The 20093-nt window shown below is 42.5% G+C and overlaps 1 protein-coding gene across 1 annotated transcript in view; it reads left to right on the top strand.

The window, feature by feature from the left end:
- The first annotated feature begins 10122 nt into the window (after positions 1–10122).
- The window catches only part of atp6v1c1a (ATPase H+ transporting V1 subunit C1a), a 61562-nt gene continuing 51591 nt past the window's right edge, over positions 10123–20093 (top strand). Inside the window, exon 1 of the mRNA XM_067982016.1 lies at positions 10123–10305. The gene's annotated coding sequence lies outside the window, so the exon portion shown is untranslated. The remainder of the gene's footprint in view (positions 10306–20093) is intronic.

Below are 20093 nucleotides of genomic sequence, written 5' to 3'. Positions count from 1 at the left end.
CCGTGCTGTCCGCACTGACAGGCCCCTGTATTTCTACAGTTGAGACTCAGATGAGTCAGGCCTGCCCCACCTTCGGGGACCAATTGAATCTAGCTAACCAATTAACTTGCTACAGCAGCTCTCTGCTGAAGCCTGACAGAAACTTAGAAATTTAAACTTTTAAATTGACCTTAAACAGTTGAAGCAATATGCACTAGATTTAAAGAGATTAACCCTTCAACTCCCACACCTGACAGAAACTTAGAAATTTAAACTTTTAAATTGACCTTAAACAGTTGAAGCAATATGCACTAGATTTAAAGAGATTAACCCTTCAACTCCCACACGTACCGAACTCTCAGCACACTGTGTTGTCCTCACAACACAGTTACTCTTTCCTAATGTTTGGTTTGCAATCCTCTGTTTACTTTTGTACTTGGAATGATTCATTAAAACATAATATTATTATTTTTAAAATGGTTATTTGTGCAAAATTGTATTTGACTATGTGTAATCTGTTTAAATTATGTACTATAGCAATATAAATTGCGATTGTCTTTGAATTTTTTTTATTAAACCAATCAATATGTCCACCCTTTAAAAAAAAAAATATGGAGGGAAAAGACAACTGGGAAGATCAAGGTGTACAGGGGATGGGAAGGAGAGGAGGGAAAAGAGAGCGTGGCAAAGTTTAGGACAGGAGTAGGGCCTTAGACTGAGCAGGGATTGAGAGAGGCCTGGAGTTGAGGGTGGAACAGTATCTTGAAGGAAGGGTGAGATCACAGTTTTATTTAGGGTCTGTAAATTGAGAGAACAGGCTTAGGAGCAGGTTGGGGTTGAGGCTGGGTGATGGTGTGTTGTTTTGGGCTGTTGTGGGAGGGATTAAAGAAGTCCAGTGACACAGTTGTAGTCTGGTTGCTTGGTTGTGTCAAATCAATCTCCGGGTACCTTTTGTGCTCTTTGCATAAGTATTGTGATAGAGGCTGAGCTGTGTGGTAGTTTATGGGAACTGTAGCACATTTGTTTTGCTCAGAACATCTGGCTTCAGTTTACTGAAGTGTAAGGTATTGAGTGAAATGTACCTGAGATTAGGAGTGTTACTGACGCCTGGTAGTGTGTGTTCGATCGTGTGCCTTGAGAAGAGGGTAAATTTGTTGAAGAAATTGGAAGATTGGATGGGCAAGTTTGTGATTTTTTTTTGAATTATGTTGTAATGTCATAACTGCTATTTTTAGTGATATAAAATTAGTGGGCAATTTTCATAACGGCTGTATCTCCTGAAGTTTATTTTGCTGGAATATAATTTAATTTTTTTTGATTGTGTAGGTGGAGAGAAGATTGAAATTAGGAAGAATGATTTTGTAATATGTGAATTTAAAAAAAAATCTATTTGGAAGAGAAAAACACAAGAGACTTATTCACTTAACCAATGAAGAAGAAAATTAGTATTGATCAATGGCTTGACAGACATGACAAACTTTATTTAAAAAAAAATCTTCATTGAAGCATAATCAATTTATGACACCAAATCTGGACAGTCAACAGACTCCTTCCCACCTGTGGATGCCAATGTTGGCATAATGCCCCGAATGAAGAGATTCAAAATGGATTAGTATCAACACTTTGATTAATGTCCTGGATGAAAAATGACAACCAAGGTAACAATAGTGACTCCATTAGAAATGTTAAAACACTTAACTACAAGTTCTCTCCATACATGGCTGAACCACAATTTAAAATTACTAACATCAGCCTGAAAAAAAATAATTTGTACGTCTTTATCCTTCAAATCAATGACAATCCCAAAACCTTTCTTCTGTGCACTGCTTCTTTGCTGTTCACAGATGAGCTTATTCAAGTATAAACTGGCATGAAGTGACTGCATGCTTACACAGACCTGAGTCTTATTTGATACTGATCAGGATCATGTAGAGCAGCAAAAGCACTCAACATTATTTTTCTTGTACTTTAGCATGATAATATTGTAAAATATATGCTTAGCAGGACTCTTGAAAATTTGTGGTCTGTATTTCTAGTTCTTTTAAAAGTGTTTGATAGTTCTAATTCTCTGCTAGACAATAAAGTAATTTTGTTGAGTGGGAGAGAGTAATTTTTGAGCATTTTTATCACCTACCCTTTTCATAAGCCTTCTATGCACCATTCCAGCTAAGAATGTGGAAAGGCAAACTTTACCCAGATCTATCTTTGCAATTATCAATTTAAATGTCATCTTCTAACTGGCAATTTGAAGATCACAAGATATTTATTAATGAGGTAGGCCATTCGGCTCAACTTAGATCATCCATCCAAAATGACCCTAAAGTCTCCCCATTGCGGCATCCAATTGGTTCTTAAATGATTCCAGGGTTCTCACCTCTGCTATTCTATCCGGGAGTCCATTCCATGTGTTGATCACTCTTATATACCTCTATAACGTTACCTCTCAGACGTCTCAGTTTAAAGCAGAAAAGTTGAAGTCTCTCCAGTCTTCATGCTGGAGAGTAACCCAAGTTGGACAGTCCTCTAATTTCCTCACTTTTTGCAGGGGAGCACCTGCCCTCTACTCAGCATACTCCTTAGAAGATGTGGCTGAGATAGGACATGCACTGTGTGGAGTATGAGATTATCAAATACTCTATGAAAGTGACATGCTGCTAAGAGTATGGAAATTCATCTGGAAAACAACTGGTCAGGCTTCAAGCTGGTCAGACCAAGGATCTATCCTTGGTCCCATCCTATTTCTCATCTACACACTGCCCCTCAACGTCATCACCCGATGACATGTCAGGTGCCACATGTATGCTGATGACACTTAGCTCTACCTTACCACCACCTCTCTCGTCCCCTCAACTGCCTCTGATTTGTCATGCTGATTGTCTGATATCCAGTATTGGATGAGCAGAAATATCCTCCAATGAAATATTGGGAAGACCGAAGCCATTGCCTTCGGGCCCCACCACAAACTCCATTCTCCAGCCACCAACTCCACCCCTCTCCTTGGCCACTGTCTGAGGCTGAACCAGACCGTTTGCAAACCTTGACATCCTATTTGGCCCTGAGCTGAGCTTCCGACACCATATCTTCTCCATCACCAAGACTGCCTACTTCCACCTCCGTAATATTGCCCATCTCCACCCCTGCCTCAGCTCATCTGCTGCTGAAACCCTCATCCATGTCTTTGTTACCTCTGGACTCAACTATTCCAATCCTTTAAGACGCTCCTTAAAACCTGCCTCATTGACCAAGCTTTTGGCCACCTGACCTAATATCTCCTTATGTGGCTTGGTGTCAAATTATGTTTGATAATGCTCCTGTGAAGTGCCTTGGAATGTTATACTATGTTAAAGGCATTCAAAAGGGAGCTGGATGAATTCCTGAGCTAACATATCTACATATAGAAGGTAGGTGGTTACTGGGGTTGTCTTACCTGGTCACCGTGGTCTCTTGGAGATTGTTTGCTCACCTTGGGGGATCGGAGAGGAATTTCCCAGTCTTTTTTCCTAAATTGGCCGAAAAATTTTTTTTTGCCTGTCCCAGGAGATTGAGAGAGTTGGGGGAAAGGGGGTGGGGTGGGGGAAGGGGAGGTGATGATGGTGTGGAGAAGTTACGCCATGCCAGGATCGGACAGGCTTGATGGACCAGCTGATCTTTACATGTCCTGTTTCATATGTTTGTATCTGTGTCTGTATTAGTGGAGGTATATGTGTAAACAGAGATTATGGAGTTTATCTTTGGAAGTGGGAAGAAATTTTGCTGAATTTCCTTTCAGGAGTTGAAATAATTAGAGTACAGAAGGGGTGGACTTCCTTATGAATTAAAGGTTCAAACCTATGCCCACAATCCATTTTGGTAAATTTGTCAAATTTTCAGTCCAAGACTTTGACTATTTAAGATTTGTGCTGAATAGCACAACAGGATCTCTTTCACCTTGGACAGAAATGTTAATTATCTCCTGTGTTTAAGCTGGCATCATGTGGCATGCTTCTCAGAACTGGATCAGGGAAAACTGAACAAAGCACAGGGTGAATTGGGGCTGGGTTACAATACAAAGCCATCCATTCTGATCCTGCCAGCTGTTTTCTAGTTATCTTTCAGGTGCCTCCGGCATATCCTAGGTAGAATATATTTTCTTAACAAAGGTACAACTTTTTATGTAGGCACATTTATTCAGATAAGATCTCAAAGTCAAAAGCAAAACAACAGGTAAAGCTTGGATCCTCAGGAGAAGATAAGTTTAAAATCAACACACTATTGTCATGAGAAAGCATGGAGCCAACTGATATCAGTGGAAGCTTCTTCCAAGAAGGTTATGGAAATAGGCTTAGCACCAGTGTACACTCAGCCCAATCTCCACGTAACTCAATCACCCTGTGTTGAACAGATTGAGCAAATGACAGTCATTATTGATTCCTATTATTTTTTCTAACTTGCTCCCGATCTGCCTTGACACCTGCACAATCTTGCTCAGGGGCCTTGTGAGCCTGGACAGTTAGTGTAGGTAGACTATTCAACGATATAGGGTATTACAATTATTTCTGGTCCTGTTCTCATTTAACATATGCTATAGTTCATGTTGGTTAAGTCAATTAAAAAAATACAAATCTCTTCAATAATTTGAAGTATTCATTTACATTTTATTCAGAAAATGAAAATAGTAAGCTGAAATGACATAGCAAATGCACTGTCTGATAACTTACACACCTTTAAAACCAGAGATATACAGCTTGTACTCTTTAAATGGATGTGTCAGTACTCAGTAAAGATGTGTCAAAAAGTAAAACTCTGATGGAGAGGGCATCCTAATGTATTTTTATCATAAATATATATAATAGATCAGATGTCACCAATAACACAAAGGAGCTGTTTTAAGACCGTTTACAATCAGATCTACCACTAATAATGAAGCAGAAAGATAATATGGATTCCAGTAATTTAACTCACAACCTTACTTAATACACACAAGAAATTATTAATGATGGGATTCATTTAGTTTCAGTTAGTAAACAAGGTACCATCAGCTAGCTACTGTGTGTATCAAATAAATCAATTGTATCAAATTATATCAAAAATTATTATTTTTAAATTGTAGCATTTTGGTTTTACATTTCGTCTAGAGTTATGCCATGTCCATTTGTTCTGTAAATTATTTGGTGTTAATTTATACCCTAAAAGTTGAACAAAAGTAGCAAACAGGCTCCACCTAGTGGCCCTTCTATATGGGATGAATTTTACTTAATAGCAATATAGCACTATATTTAGTAACATCATCTAAATGTTCTATTTGACGCCTGGCACATACTTAAACATATTATGTTATATAATATCCCTATAGCTGTGGTTCTTATCCATGGCCTCCTCTCTGCCTCATTTCTATTGCGAATATGAGATGCTTGAATTCTAAAATCCTTAAGAAATAAATTGGACACTTTCCATTTGTAAAATTCAAACAGGCAGAACAGAACTTAAATTTGATGTATGCACATGATAAATTAAGAATGTTAATAGAAAATCCAGTTAACTCAAAAGAAACCTGGAGCATGCATCATAATTAGGCTACAAAATGGATAGCGGTGAATTGGAATATTCATTTATAAATAATGCACGGGGCAATTTACTAATCTCCTGTACCAAGGTATTTAATGGTTAGGTGATATAGTCAAACCTTAAAATCCAAATAGATAATGAAAATGAACATGGACTTTCTGGTGTAAATGTTATTGGATAAATTGGAAAGTGATAGCAGAATCCATGGGCTTGAATAAATAATAATAGATATTAGTTTTATTTTAGCAGTGATCCCTCTAATTACATAACGTTTATTTTGCTAGCAATAAAAGAAGTACTCAAACAATTTGAAAAATCTGCATTGATAAAGGTTGGATGTAGATTTGGGATACCAAACTCTAGATATTATTTTGTGTTCTAAGACAAAATAGGAAATGCCTTATCCAGTCCAGTCCTAGTTAATTAGAAGTGAAACAGTCCCTTATCGGAGGGAATTTTAACAAGATCGATCACATAATTTGTCATACTCCAGAATTTAGTTGGTTTTATGGAAGTTCATGGTCAATAAACAATACAATGGTAAGCCTGTCTCTTTTAAAATGGGTCAACCCAGTCCATTTTTAAACATGGAATAATATGAAGGTGATACAAATGGAAAGGTTTCAAAAAATCAAGAATATCAGCTAAAAGATTGATCATGGGAAGCTGGGAAAAAGTAAGAATGGGAATGGGTGCAGGGAAAAAGGGCCAACTGCAAATGCAGTGTCAACTCTGTGAGCATTTTATAAAACAAAAAGCCTGTTTCCTATCACATAGCTGGGAAACAGGGTTTTATATAGGATTTACAACATAGAAACAGGCTATTCAGCCCAACTGGTCTATGCTGGTGTTTATGCTCCACATGACTTTACTTCATCTACCCCTATCTGCATATCCTTCTATTACTTTCCTTTCTCCCTCATGTACTTATCTAGCTTCCCCTTCAAGGCATTGATGCTATTCACCTCAACTATTGCATGTGGTAGCAAGTTCCACATTCTAACCATCCTTTGGGCAAAGAAGTTTCTCCTGAATTCTTTACTGGATTTATAAGTGACTATATATTTATAGCCCCTAGTGTTGGACTCCCCCACAGATGGAAACATTGCTTTATAAAAGACTAGGAACATAGGAACAGGAGTAGGCCATTCAGTCCCTCGTGCCTGTTCCGCCATTTGATAAGATCATGGCTGATCTGTGATCTAACTCCATATACCTGCCTTTGGCCCAGATCCCTTAATACCTTTGGTTGCCAAAAAGCTATCTATCTCAGATTTAAATTTAGCAATTGAGCTAGTATCAATAGCCGTTTGCGGAAGAGAGTTCCAAACTTCTAACACCCTTTGTGTGTAGAAATGTTTTCTAATCTCACTCCTGAAAGGTCTGGCTCTAATTTTTAGACTGTGCCCCCTACTCCGAGAATCCCCAACCAGCAGAAATAGTTTCTCTCTATCCACCCTATCTGTTCCCCTTAATATCTTATAAACTTTGATCAGATCACCCCTTAACCTTCGAAACTCTAGAGAATACAACCCCAATTTGTGTAATCTCTCCTTGTAACTTAAACCTTGAAGTCTGGGTATCATTCTAATAAACCTACGCTGCATTACCTCCAAGGCCAATGTGTCCTTCCGAAGGTGCGGTGCCCAGAACTGCTCACAGTACTCCAGCTGCGGTCTAACCAGCTGGAGCATAACTTCTGCCCCCTTGTACTCTAGTCCTCTAGATATAAAGGCCAGCATTCCATTAGCCGCCTTGATTATTTTCTGCACCTGTTCATGACACTTCAATGATCTATGTACCTGAACCCCGTTCTATCCTTTTTTGATCCAAAGTGGATGACCTCTCATTTGTCTACATTGAATTCCATTTGCCACAGTTTTGCCTATTCACCTAATCTATCAATATCGCTTTGTAATTTTATGTTTTCATCTACACTGCTTACAATGCCACCAATCTTTGTGTCATCGGCAAACTTAGATATGAGGCTTTCTATGCCTTCATCTAAGTCGTTAATAAATATTGTGAATAATTGAGGCCCCAAGACAGATCCCTGCAGGACTCCACTAGTCACATCCTGCCAATGTGAGTACCTACCCATTATCCCTACTCTCTGTCGCCTTTCGCTCAGCCAATTTCCTAACCAAGTCTGTACTTTTCCCTCGATTCCATGGGCTTCTATCCTAGTTAACAGTCTCTTACGTGGGACCTTAACAAATGCCTTCTGGAAGTCCATATAAATAACATCCATTGACAGTCCCCTGTCCACTAATTTAGTCACCTCTTCAAAAAATTCAATCAAGTTTGTCAGGCACGACCTACCTTTCACAAATCCATGCTAGCTCTCTCTGATTAACTGAAAATTCTCGAGGTGTTCAGTCACCCGATCTTTAATTATAGACTCCAGCATTTTCCCCACAACAGATGTTAGGCTAACTGGTCTATAATTCCCCGGTTTCCCTCTCTCTCCTTTCTTAAAAAGCAGAGTGACATGTGCAATTTTCCAATCCAGAGGGACAGTTCCTGAATCTAGAGAACTTTGAAAGATTATAGTTAGGGCATCTGCAATGTGCTCACCTACTTCCTTTAAAACCCTGGGATGGAAACCATCTGGTCCTGGGGATTTGTCACTCTTTAGTGCTATTATTTTCTTCATTACTGTTGCTTTACTTATATTAATTTTATCGAGTCCCTGTCCCCGATTCAATATTAGTTTTCCCCGGATTTCCGACATGCTATCCTCTTTTTCTACTGTAAATACTGACGCAAAGTAATTGTTCAACATGTCTGCCATTTCCCCATTGTCAATGAAAATATCCCCACTTTCAGGTTTTAAGGGGCCAACACTGCTCCTGACCACCTTTTTTCCTAATCCAACTATAAAAGTTCTTCGTATTGGTTTTGATATCCCTTGCAAGTTTCTTTTCATACTCTCTTTTTGTAGATCTTACTATCTGTTTTGTGACCCTTTGTTGATCTTTGTATCTTTCCCATTCGCCAGGATCTGTGCCATTTTTTGCCTTTTTGTATGCCCTTTCCTTATGTCTTATACTGTCCCTTACCTCTTTAGTTGTCCATGGCTGTTTTTTTTGGAAGTAGAGTTCTTGCCCCTCAGGGGTATAAACCGATTCTGTATCACATTAAATGTTTCTTTAAACATTTCCCACTGATCATCAGTCATTTTACCCATTAACAGATTTGCCCAGTTTACTGTGGACAGTCTCTGTCTCATCCCATTGAAGTCGGTCTTACCCAAGTCTAGAATCTTAGCAGCCGATTCACTTTTTTCCCTTTCAAACACTACATTGAACTCGATCATGTTATGATCACTATTGGATAGATGTTCACGCACAGTTAAGCTGTATTGATACGGTGCCTTTCACAACCTCAGGACGCCCTAATGCGCTTTACAGTACTTACATTGTATTTGCAGTTTTTCCCAGCTCAGTGAGAGGAAACCGGCTGGAAGTTTGAGAACCTGGGGGAAGGAGGAGGGAGTCAGGGTGGAGAGGGGTGTGAAGTTAAGAACTATAAATGGGAGGGGTTTGGAAGGGCTTCGGGGTGCCTGTTGTAGTGTATGGTGGGTAGTAGTTTTGGGAGGGGATGAGATGAAGTTTCCTTGGGTATTAGCTGGCCTCTACCAAAGGTTTCCTACAGAAACATATCTTTCGAGGTATATATATTTCTTAAACTTCTGCGCCTGGTATTTTTTTTTAGTTCCACTCACTACAGTATTTGCGTTTTTTTTGGCCATCCCTGGTGTTTTGTGTTTTTGTAGTGCTGCACTCACAATTTTTGTTTAGTCCTGGTCCCAATATATATTAGTACAGTTCTGTTGTGTTTTTGACTTCCATACTTGGTTTTGTCTGTTTTAGACCCAATACCAGTCAGTGTGTGTTATTAGTCCTGCTCCTGATACATTTTACACTGTTTATAAGATAGGACAAGACAAGATAGTTTGATCGCCTACCATTTAAGAGCTGCATGACTTCTCTCTCTTTCAACTCCTCTCCACTATGACAGCGACTCAAATCCTAATCTGCCCAGTGCAGGAACCAAGTTTTGTGGAAGCATAACAGAGCCGCAGCGAGTGATGGGGTGGGTCCCTGCAGAAGGTGCGAAGTTTGGATGGGACAGCTCCACGGTCTGCACTCATTTTCAAGCGCAAAGCGGACACTGGCTGTAGACGCTGGGTTGTCCACATAAACTGCGGCTGGTTGACACCCATACGTGATATTGATCACAGCAAAAAATAAAACGTCCCTCGAAGCACTTCACCAACTCGGACACCTGCTGTCAACAGTGGAGCAACTTTATAGGAGCGGCACGAAGATTCCGCTAGCGTGACACAGATCACAAAAACCCGTTTCAAAGCTACGCAATTTTTTTTTTTCAGAATAACCCACATAGAGGTCATACCTCCAACAATAATCGGTAAATTAACCGGACTGTCTAATCCGGGGGGTCGGTCTGTCTCTCTCTCTCGCTCGCTCGCTCGCGCTGGCCCGAAATACAAAAAGGCGGTTACAGGCAGCGCGTGGGCTTTCCGCGAGACCCACAGTCAGCGCCTGCCGCGAGGAGCGGAAGCGGAGAGTGCGCAGGCGCGTGCGGCTCAGCTGACTGGAAGGGATCGAGCTCGAGCGAGCGAGCGGGGGTTCGGCCACTCGAGGAGAGAGAGCGAGCGATGAGGAGAGAGTAGGACCACCACCACCGGCCACAACAGGAGCTGCGCAACGCTGTCTCGTCTCTCCACCTTCCCCCCCCCCCTCCCCGCTTAAACCGGTACGCTTCGCCTCCCGCTCCCGTTACGGGTGTGGAACGTCTTTTTTTTTAATGAGAGGTGCTGGCTGCCTTGTGTTGTCATGGGGTTGTTGTCAGTTAGAGCGGGAGGAGGGGGAATGATGGAGGAGCAAGGCCCCGGGCACCGCCGGAGAGTCTCTTCCCTCTCCTGCCCGCCGGCGGTTTCACACCACCAGCAGCAGCCGCCGCCGGCCGGCCGGCCGGCCCGTGTGGGTTGGAAAGCTGGGCGGTGTTGTTTGGAGCCGCGCGGCCTCGTCCGCCTTCGCTGTCACCGAAGCTCCCTCCCTCCCCCCCCCCACCTGGAACTCGGTGGTCCGTGGAGGGTCTCTCTGCGCAGAGGTTTCCAGCCCGCCATTCGCCCGGCGTTAAAGGTTTTTGGGGAAGTGCAAGGACCAGTTGAGCAATCGCCGAAATAGTCCACTTCCGTCAGTTGGGAAAAATATTCAGCTGTTGTCGTGAGTGTTGGGAGCTTTTTTTTAAAAAAAATCGTGCATCCAGGTCGGTGGGTGTCTGCTCTGCTGTTTGTAGCAGCCGCAGTGCGCGTGTGCATGCACACACTGGGCTTGCAGTGCAGTGCTAACAAATTTACTGGGAGGTTTTTTAAAAAAAATTAATAAGCCAGATCAGTGCTTTCAAGAAGCGCTGCTATCCCTTACAAATGTAACCAAGCGACATGCAAAGCAAATCTTACCAGGAAATTAATTGGACATCACTTTGCTTATTAAGGTGTTAATCATGTATTGCTCTTATTGGGGATTGCTGTGTGGTATGCATGTAGTATATGTAAACATACTGCCATCGTACTATTTAGTATTATACCGCTATTGAAGATACTGCTTTTTCAGTTTCAGAACTGTTAAAGTGAAATCCTTTAACCTTGACTGCGATTCAGAAAAGGTTAAATTTTTTTTGGCTTTAATCAGTATGAGTGAGAGCTTATTTTGTAATGCACAAGTGTGTGGCCAAAACAGAGTCAAATCACCAAACTGGTACTTTTGTTGATTATGTATAAATATCTTGGCACAAGCTTTTGGACCAATTTAACATTTTCCCAACAACTAGCTAACTGTTCGGTAAACTCAACTACTTCAGTTCGGATAAAGCATGTCTCTCCCCCACTGCAGGTTCTGACACTGACTCTGTATTGATTTCGTATTTTTGAAGTACAGGATGGTTGGTGGTAACATGGCAATTATTATTAGATTTACTGCCTGGTTAATAAGGGATTATTTTATACTTTAGTCCATTATTAAGGCTGTTGCAGTGGACGGGGATCACTTTTGTCCTTGGTAGTTTTAGACCCTCTGTTACTGAATGGACATTTGTTTTGTCTGGGTGCTGAGATGTGTGCCCACCATGAATGATGGACACTACAATCTGATTTTTCTCCTCCTCCCCACTACTGTTGCATGGACATGCTATGGCTTCACTGTGTTTTCATGCTTGAGTTTTTTATTTCAAAATATACTTTTTCATTGAACTGTGTATCTTTAAATTCTATGTAAATATCACAATTCCAAACCAGTAGAGTTCAAACCAACACATTACCGACAGTACACAATGCGATCCCAATATTACAATTCAGACACAGTATATTTCTTATGATTGGTGATGTACAATATCAGGTGGGGTGGCTTTTCCCCATAAGGCCTTTGCATAGGTCGTATCTCGCTTCAGTGCATCCCGCAGCACATATTCCCAGACCTTGGAATGTGCCAGTCGGCAATACTCGCTTGCGGACAGCTCCTTCAGCTGGAAGACCAGCAGGTTTCGGGCGGACCAAAGGGCCTCCTTCACCGAGTTGATGGTCTTCCAGCAACAGATGATATCTGTCTTGGTGTGCGTCCCGGGGAACAGCCTATAGAGCACAGCATCCTGTGTTACCGAACTGTTTGGGATGAACCGGGATAAATACCAACGCATCTTTCTCCGCACCCTCTGCGTGAAGGGGAAGCCCATCAGGAGGTGGACGATGGTCTCCTCCCTGCCGCAGCCTCGAGGGCAGCTCGTGGTGGCACTGAGATTCCGTGCGTGTTGGAAGGACTGCACTGGGAGGGCCTTTCTCACTACCATTCAGGCTACATCCTGGTGCCTGTTTCAGTTCTGGTATCGACCGTCTGGTTGGGGAAAAACCCGATCGAGTCCACCCTCCTTTCCCTGCAGGACCCTCAGAACGTTTCTTGTCGACCGCTGTTTGATGGCCTTGTTGTCGAAGGGGTTCCTCCTCAAGAACCTCTCCACCTGGGACAGGTTGGGGGAGGGCTGCAGCTGGATAGGACGTCCTGCGCCTGCGTGGGCAGACCCAGCCTTCAGTGTGTTGGACAGGTAGAAACTCAGCACATAGTGACACTTGATGTTTGTGTACTGGGGTTCTACGTGCATCCTGGGGCAGCCACATGCACAGGTGGCCATCAGGATCACGGCGGTATTAAGGATGCTCTTACCCCTCCCCTTCCTTTGTCTGGGGGCTTGTACATGCATTCTACCTTGGACCTCCAGACAAAGTGGAAAATAGCTCGGGTGATTGTGATGGCGGAGCTGTGGAGAATGGGCCAAACCCTGGCCACGTAGATCAACACTGAGTACCTCACACCTAATCAGGTTCTTGCCTGTTATGGAGAGGGTTCGCCCCATCCATATACCAAGCTTCTGTTTGGCCTTGTCTATCCGCTGCTCCCAGTTCTTCATGCAGGCCAGGGGCCCCTCGCACCAGATCTCCAGCACCTTCAGGTAGTCAGACCTGACGGTGAACGTGTCAAAGAACATGGCCTTGCTCTTACTTCGGCTCACACTGCCCCGAGGCCAGCTCAAAACGATCGCAGATCCCACCAGTGTGTGGACCAACTGCTGATCGGAGCAGAAGATGGTGACGTCGTCCATATACAGGGAAGCCTTAACCTGAGAGCCTCCGCTGCCTGGGATCGTCATCCCCCCCCCCCGGATACCTGTGTCCTTCTTGATGGATGCGGCAAACTGCTTGATACAACATACAAACAAGATCGCGGAGAGAGGACAGCCCTACCTGATTCCAGATCTGATCGGAAAGCTCTCTGACTCCCACCCGTTGATTCGAACTGCGCTATGGATGGCCGCGTGCAGCAGTCGGATCCAATCACGGATTTCCTCCCCATTACCGATGTACGTGTGGGAGATTCTGTCGAAGACCTTCTCCTGGTCCAGGCTGATGAGACAGGTGTTCACCCACCAGTCCTGCACGTAGGCGATCGTATCCTTGAGTGGTGCAAGACTATCTGATCTTCCTGCCGGGTACAGTACAGATCTGATCGGGGTGGATCACCAGCTCCAGAGCAGACTTGAGCCTGTTGGCGATGACTTTGGACAGAATCTTGTCGTTGACATTTAGCAAGGAAAAATGGGTTGCCAATTTCAGATTTCTTCCCTCTTCTGCTTGTAGATGAGAGTGATAATGCCTTTCCTCATGGACTCTGACATGCTGCCTGCCAGAAGCATATCCCCGCATACTTCCAGTAGGTCTGGGCCTATCCAGTCCCACAGAACCGAGTACAACTCGACCGATAAGCTGTCGCTTCCTGGAGTTCTGCTTTTCTCGAAGGACTTGACTGTCTTTGTCAGCTCGTCCAAGGTCAGTGGCCGATCTGTGCCCTCCTGCTTGCTGTCCTCTAAGACCTCCATGATAGAGGATAGAAAGGACTATGAAGCCATGCTGTCTGTGGGCTTCGTGTTGTACAGCCTGGTGTAAAAGGATTTGCTGATCCTCAGTATGTCAGCCTGTGAAGACGTCACCGAGCCGTCTTCTTCCTTCAGGCTGCTGATCACAGAGGTCTCTGTACAGCTTCTGGATGAAGAAGCGTGAGCACATCTCGCCCTGCTCCACGGAGTGGACTCTAGACTGGAAGATGATCTTTGAGGCTGCGGAGGCGAAGAGCGAGGCTTGCCAGCCCTTCACCTCACTGAGTTCATCCCCGACATCGACACCCTTCGCCTGCAGCTGGAGCAGATGCTGCATGCTTTTCTGGAGCTGTGATACTTCCCTCTGTCTCCCTCTCACCTTCTGAACACCTTTGAGGATTGCTTTATTGGGGAGGAGGGATACAACCCATGTCCTTTCACTTCATTTTTGTCAGTGCTGTAATCACAGTGCCACTGTGCCATTTTTATTTCAATGTGAACAGAAGCCCCTAAATTAATTATTGATAAATTTAAGTTAAGATTGCTTATTGCAGCTGCTATTTTTGAGAGTTACTATTGTGTATGTAATTAAAAGAAATTATGAAGCTTGTTATAAGAAGAAATTTTTCTACCAATACACAGCAGACCAATTAGCATTTGAAAGAGAAAGATAATTTAATGTTTCAAGTTAGACTATACTGCTCTCTCTCATTGGTTACATGAGTCTACAGCACAGAAACAGGCCATTCTGCACACCTGGTCTATGGTGGCATTTATGTACCACACGAGCCTCCTTTTCTCCCCCCCCCCCCCCCCCCCCCCCCCCAACCCCCCATCTAACCGTTTCAGCATACCCTTATATTCCATTGTCCCTCGTGTGCTTATCTAGCTTCCCTTTAAATGCATCTGTGCTATTTGCCTCAACTAATCTTTATGGTAGTGCGTTCCACATTCTTACCTCTCTGGGTAAAGAAGTTTCTCCTGAATTCCTGTACGTCTACCTATCAAATCCTTTCATAATCTTAAAGACCTCTATCAGGTCACCCCTCAGCCTTCTTTTCTAGTGAAAAGAGCCCCAGCCTGTTTAGTCTCTCTGGATAAGTATATCCTCTCAGTTCCGGTTATCATCCTTGTGAATCTTTCTTTCACCTTCTCCAGTGCCTCTATATCCTTTTTTATAATACGGAGATCAGAACTGGGCACAGTACTCCCAAGTGTGGTCTAACCAAGGTTCTATACAAGTTCAACATAACATGTTGAAGCTGTTAGAATTATCTGTTTAACATGCAATTGTCAGAGCATTTCATACAAGTACGGGAATACCCAATAGGTCATAGAATATTAATGCCTCCGAAAGTTGTGCCATAGTTTTAGGCCTTAAAAGGTTACTTAGAATAGAAATTTACAGCGCAGCGGGAGGCTGTTTGGCCCATCATGTCAATGCCAGCTCTTTGCTAGAGTCATCCAAAACTAATCCCATTGCCAGATTGTGTCTCCATATTCTTGTCTCCACCTGTGATTAAAAGGTGTATCCATTTTTCCCTTTTTTAAAAAAAAGCAGTGCTGTCCCACTACAATTTCTTGAGTCCAAGTATTCCATGTTGCAACAACCTGCTATGTAAAGAAATTTCTCCTATACCCACTCCATCCCTCAGTGACAGTTTTAAATTGATGATCCATGTCAGACTTCCCAAGCACAGGAAATGGACTGAATAGGGAAAGACTATCAAGACCCGTCATAATTTTGAAACCCTCTATTAAATTTCCTCTTGGCCTTCTATGCTCCTGCGAAAATAGTTGCAGTATCTTGAGTCTCTTTTCATAACTATCGTTTCCCATTCCTGGCATCATCCTAGTGAGTCAATGCTGTATATTCTTTATGGCTTTAATGTCCTTTCTGTAATGGAGTGCTCAAAATTACACACAGCGCTCTAACTGTTGCCCAACTAATGTTTTATTCAAATTTATCATTATATATTCTATGCCCCTATTTATAAAACTGAAAATGCTTTTGGCCTTTTATGACTTCAATTACCTGAGCTTGCACTTTTAGGGAATTGTGTACTTGAATCCCAAGGTGTCTCTGTTCACTCACATATCCAGCACCCTTCAGTTGAGTGTATACTCCCATTCCTCGTTTTTCTTCCCAAAATATATTAGCTCTCACTTATCCCCAACTGACATCTGCCACCTTGTGTGTTGTCAACAAATCTTGAGAGAGTTCCCTATAGCCAAGTACTAATCACCTATTTATACTGAGAACTAAAGTGGATGCAGCACTGACAGTTGGGGTAGACCACTTCCCATGTTTCTCTAGTCTGACCAACACCCATCTACCCTTATTCAGTTTACTGTCTACTATAGTTGTACTTGTAGGTGGGATGGTTGGCAAGTCATTTACACCAGGAGAGTTTTAATGAAAGGCATCAGCAGGGGCCTGGGAGCAGGTCACCTACCTGCACTTGTACTGTACAGTTGAATCTGCCAATTTAAGGTTGTTTTTTTTTTGCTCTCAAGAATTTGAATTATCTAGTAGTTTAAATTAATTCCGATGAAACGTCACTGCAAAATACTAAGGAACATATATATGGGAAAAAAAAGCAGGTTCTGAAATGCAGATGATTGAAACTTGAGCACTCTACAAGCTGTGCAATGCAAAGTTCAGTCATTTCACAAAATTCTGTAGTTGGCTTCCTGCTAACAGCATATTCATCCACAGAATATTTAGCACAAAGAAAAGTTCAATTGGGGCATCTGACTTTGTTGTTAGCAATTGTACAGAAGTGGACTTGCCATGTTGAAGTGGGGACTTGTTTCTCTATCCATCTCCTTGCTGGATCCAATTGCTTTGGCTGCATCCTCACCCTCACTCCCACTAACACAGCTCCTTCTCGCTCAGCATCCAGTTTTTGTGTTGGCTAGTAATCAGGACTTCCTTATCAATACCAACAATGGATTCAAATCTCATGTCTACTAGCAGTCATTACAAAGAACTCGTGCCCTTACGAGGTCAGAATTGCCTGTTGATGCACGTGATCCTTGACTGTGTGAGATAGAACAGCTCCCTCTGGTGAGATGATTTTACAGTGCCAAAAGGAGTTGGCAATGGATTTTGTTTTTAGATGCAGAGACTTCATGTGAGCCTCACAGTTGTCAATTATCAAGGTGACATTTCTGTCTTGCGATGCCATGCTTCAGCCAAAGTGATGCAGAGTCTCCTCAAAAAGCACCAGTCATCCACACCTTTTTGTTTTTGTAGGTTATAGGCAGAGTAACAGCACCTGGAAAGCATTGGTGATGTTTGGAATTTCTAATCACCAGTAGCTTTCTTTTCTCCACAGGCATGCTGGTGTTAATCATGATGGTAATTTGCTGCTTAACTTCCTCCCCTCTTCAACCGCCCCTGAGCATTGTATTTTAAAACTAGTATTCTGCTTGGGTGCAGCTTATTAAAGGTCAGTTTTATCAGCATTAAAGATATCTTTGGGCTTATAACGGGATAACATCTCAGGAATTTTAATGTACCTAATTGTCAACGATTTCTGTGGGAACCTTCCCAATATGTGGACCAGGTCTTGATTGCATAGTAGTTTTTGAAGTGCTGATCAATGATGCAAAAACAGGGTCGGTTCTAAATTCTTTGGTGAATTAATTTGCCTTTTCCAACAAGACTGGTCAGATAGATCAGGAAACCTATCTGATCTGGCCTCTTTGAACCAGGTTGAATACAAATTAATTGGTAGATTTCACTGGTCAGCAACTATTTGGGACGGGAATTCAAATTAAAATGTTTGAACTATTTTTAATGGGATGTGTTTTTTTTCATTTAAATTTGAATGAAGTTAATTTGAATGAAGTTTAAAATGAGGAAGACAAGTATGTACCCAGTCAAAAGAAGCGAGTGTGGTAAGAAAAAGCCATGGCTGACTGATCATGTATAGAGACAAATAAGATGTAAACACAAATGTTTCTACAAACTAAAGGCATCTACTACTCAACTAAAAGAAGTTAAGCACAGAGTTTAAAAAAAAATCAAAGGCTGCCATTAAATCAGCTAAAACGATAATGGTAAAGAGGATTGTGGACAATTGTGGAAGTAATGGGAAAAGCTTTTTCCATTTATGTGAAGTCAGAGAACTGTCAAAGACTGCATTGGGCCATTGAAGGATGCTCAAGGACAGGTTATGAAGGACTCGTGGGGTATGGTGGAGATAATAAATGAGTACTTGCACGGTCTTCACCATTGAAGATGATTTTGACTGTTCAAATGTAATAAAATTAGTAATATTAACATAGATCAACAACAACTTGCATTTATATAGCACCTTTTAACATAGTAAAATGTCCCAAGGTGCTCCCAGGAGCGTTTTCAAACAAAATTTGACATCGAGCCACATGAGATATTAGGACAGGTGACCAAAGGTTTGGTCAAAGAGGTAGGTTTTAAGGAGCATTTTAAAGGAGGAGAGAGACAGGGAGGCTTAAAGAGGGAATTCCAAAGCTTAGGGCCGAGGCAGCTGAAGGCACGGCCGCCAGTGGTGGAGCGATTAAAATCGGCAATGCGTAAGAGGCAGGAATTGGAGGATCGCAGAGAACTCGAGGGTTGTAGGGCTGGAGGAGGTTACAGAGATAGGGAGGGGTATGGCCATGGGATTTGAAAATAAGGATGAGAATTTTAAATCAAAGCGTTCCTGGACTGGGAGCCAATGTGGGCAAGCAAGCACAGGGGTGATGGGTGAACGGGACTTGGTGCGAGTTAGGATATGGGCAGCAGAGTTTTGGATGAGCTCAAGTTTATGGAAGGTGGAAGATGGGAGGCCAGTCAGGAGAGTATTGGAATTGTCAAATCTAGCGGTAGCAAAGGCATGGATGAGAGTTTCAGTGGCTGAGGCGATGTTAGAGGTGGAAGTAGGCGGTCTTGGTGATGGAGTGGATATGTGGTCAGAAGTTCATCTGAAAGTCAAATAGGATGCCAAGATTGCGAATGGTCTTTAGAGAAGTGTAGACTTAGGGGTGATCTGATCGAGGTTTATAAGATGATTAAGGGAATAGATTGTGTTCCAGTTGACATTTTGTTCTAATTAAATAGGTTAGGGAAGATCAGGGTCGCAATTTTAAGTTATACAAGGCCAGATGTGAGGAGGTGGTTCTTTTCTCAGTGAATAGTGGCCCTCTGGAACAGGCTGCTGACTTGTGCGAGGACGTCAATTCACTGAATTCCTTCAAGCGAGAGCTGGACCTGTTTCTGGCTGGGGTGAAGATCATCTCTTACAAAAGGTAGGTTCTGCCTCAAATTATCAGGGCCAGAGTGATCTCCTGTACTAATTTTGATCGCCAAGAGGGGTCGGAGAGGAATTTCCCAGATTTTTTCCCCCAAATTTAGCTGGGTTTTTATCTGTTTTTCACCTCTCTCAGAATCACATGGTTTTGGGTGGGGTTGGGAGTGTATATATTGCGATACAGAATGTATCTCAATTGTGTGGAACAGGCTGGATGGACCAGAGGGTCTCTTGCTGTCAGTCATTGTTCGTATGTTGTAATTAAGAAAACTAAACTAGTACATGCAAGCATGAGAGAGCCAAGATAAATTCATACACAACATTTGCTCACATGTCCTGTGAAGAAGAGGGGAAAAAGGAAACAAAACTAGTGCAGGACTTTAGTAGACTGATGATGGTCAGGAAGTTGCTGGCAGGCTTGAGTGTTCAAAGAAGTGAAAGCTTAGAAATTTCAAAGTCTTGTGTAACATACACGTGATTTGTTGATGTTCCTCATTTGAAATTGTGCCTGACTTTTTTTCTTTCCATCGGATAGTAATCTAGTGTGATTCATTTCTGGAATTGTGTGCACGTATTTCCTATCCCAGTTCAACAACACGTAGAATATATATGATATCCTTGCCCGTTAAGGGAGGGAGGGGTGTATGTAGTCACCATTGACTGAATCGCTGTCGTATCAGGATGGGTTACCTGGCCTACCTCACAATTGGGAATAGTATGTGGTTATACTGCTTTCCTTTTCTATGCATTCTTAATGCAGGAACTGATTCTAACTGGGCCATGATTCCAAGCATGCTGGCAAACCTACAGTATCTTGACAGTGACCGTTTGTCATGTAAA

Source organism: Heptranchias perlo, chromosome 3 (genome assembly GCF_035084215.1).
Source record: "Heptranchias perlo isolate sHepPer1 chromosome 3, sHepPer1.hap1, whole genome shotgun sequence".
Taxonomy (NCBI): Eukaryota; Metazoa; Chordata; class Chondrichthyes; order Hexanchiformes; family Hexanchidae; genus Heptranchias; species Heptranchias perlo.
The sequence above is the reverse complement of the archived record's forward strand: the minus strand, read 5'-3'. Positions and strand labels throughout refer to the sequence as shown.